Below are 2,368 nucleotides of genomic sequence, written 5' to 3'. Positions count from 1 at the left end.
GATAGCTATTCCCCTTTTGATATATCTCATTAAAAGTGTTCTAGTGAACATATCACAACAATAGTCAGAATATTCATTAACTTTCCTTTCTCCAAGGTAAGATTTAAACTAGAAGCCATCATGTTCAGATATTTAGTCATGCCAAAATAATAGTGGTCACGTGAAGAATTGGAACATTTGCAAGCAATATCATGGATGATAAGGGGATATCCAAAACCAAGTATTTCATTCTGATTTTTTTTTTTTTTTTATGTTGTAGGAGAAATATTTTTAGGGTCCTGACAATTTTTCATACTACTAACTCTATATACTTGATTATTGAAAATTCCTTTTAGTAATAATAAAAAGATTAAAGAAATTAGCTTTTTTATTGAAGTTGTATGTTCACTTTGATATGTCTAAACAGTTAGGACTTCAGATTTGCTATAAGGCAAGACATTATCTTCTCCAAAACATTCAATGGACGATAAAAGGTTTAATGCAAACCTACCTTTAAAATTGTCACTGAAACTTGAAGGTAACAAGGCCTTGTCACTTCTGACACCAAATTCAGTTGACCTAAACACAGTTCGCTACAGAGATGCCTCTAAAAGGAGGATAATTCAAGAGACCTTAAACAATTAGATACAAGGAAGCTTCTAAAATTCATACTTGCCAAGCCACGTCATGTCTGATACATTAAAGTGACGTAAAAACAGTTAAATAAAAATCTATATCCCCAATTTCGAAAGTTTTCTCAAAACCAAGAGGATGACACGAGCACTTGATTTATAATTTAGTATCTGATAATCAGCATCACTGATTCCTTATGAATTTAATGATACTATACGTAAAAAAGGAGAAATATTTGAAAAGTTGAAAGGAAATCTGTCTTTCCAATCTATGACCTTGATATAGGCTTTTTACTACTTCGTAAAGAATGCTAAATTAGACAAAATAGTGGTATTTGTTTACGAAATATATTTTCTCCTTAGAAAACATAAACACTATATGGTATATAATTTATTGACAACAATAAATTTTGGTGAGTCGTAAAAGGTAAAAAAGGAAAGACTTAGAAAGAGAAAACAATAATTTTATTTGCTTTATGGAACGCTGGGAAATATGACTTTGAAACTCTTTACATGTTAATCAGTATAGTAAAATGAAAAGTTCACTTTATGAAAATATTTTTTTGAATGAAAAAAAAAAAAAAATCACAGAATAAATCTATTGGAAACTCCCCTACTGGTGATCTGTGAGCTATGGATGGAGGATTTAGAGAAGCCTTTCTGCTGAGTCATCAGCAGCCATTGCCTGACCCTCCCTTGTCCTAGCGTAGGTGGAGAAGGTTCTTGCAAAGTAAAGCTGATTCTTCTCTCTCTCTCTCTCTCTCTCTCTCTCTCTCTCTCTCATCTCTCTCTCTCTCTCTCTCTCTCTCTATTTAAATTGCAGATCGTAGAAGCTGTTTGGTGTCACTTCCTTTCGTTATTGGGAAATCATCTCAGGCGCTTGACCATTTTTATTTCATTCGCAGTCCTGTTTCCAGAATCAATATCACACTTTTATTTTCTTCCTATGATCCTCCTATATCCAAATATACGTGGCCGCAAGTAAATAATGCAGTTGGGAAAAAAAATATTTCCACTGCTCATTTTATTATTTAACAACTTATGATTTTGAAATGTAACATGAGATGAAATGAGGATTTCCATCATCATAAAAGAACAACAGCAAACATTTATTCTGTGATATAAAAAAAAAAAAAAACATTAAACTTGATGGATCAAAGACTAATAGACATTAATATTTTGCATTTTCAAATCCTTTGTTTATTAAAACGTTTTGAACATGTTATCAGGAGCAGATTGAAATTTACATTTCTCTTTACAATGGAACACAATGAGTTCTTCTTTTGAAAGGACCCTCCATCCTCAGAAAAGTTGTTCCTGTCACCTCCATACAAAGTTATTATCGTAAAGCATTCATTGAGAATCAAGCCATTTATTCTTTATCAAAGGACGCTCAATCCTAAAAGGATCGATCATTCTTCTTATCTTTCAATTATTATTATTATTATTATTATTATTATTATTATTATTATTATTATTATTATTATTATTATTATATTATTATTATAAGCTATAACCCTAGTTGGAAAAGCAGGATGCTATAAGCCCAGGGGCCCCAACAGGAAAATCAGCTCAGTGAGGAAACAAAACCAGGAAAAATAGAAAATCTTAAGAACAGTAACATCTAAATAAATATTTCCTATATATAGTATAAAAACTTTAACAAATCAAGGGAAAGAGAAACCAGATAAAATAGTGTGCCCGAGTGTAAACTCAAGCAAGAGAACTCTAACCCAAGACGGTGGAATACCATGGTA

Source organism: Palaemon carinicauda, unplaced genomic scaffold (assembly GCF_036898095.1).
Source record: "Palaemon carinicauda isolate YSFRI2023 unplaced genomic scaffold, ASM3689809v2 scaffold1192, whole genome shotgun sequence".
Classification (NCBI taxonomy): domain Eukaryota; kingdom Metazoa; phylum Arthropoda; class Malacostraca; order Decapoda; family Palaemonidae; genus Palaemon; species Palaemon carinicauda.
This window is presented reverse-complemented; position numbering follows the sequence as displayed.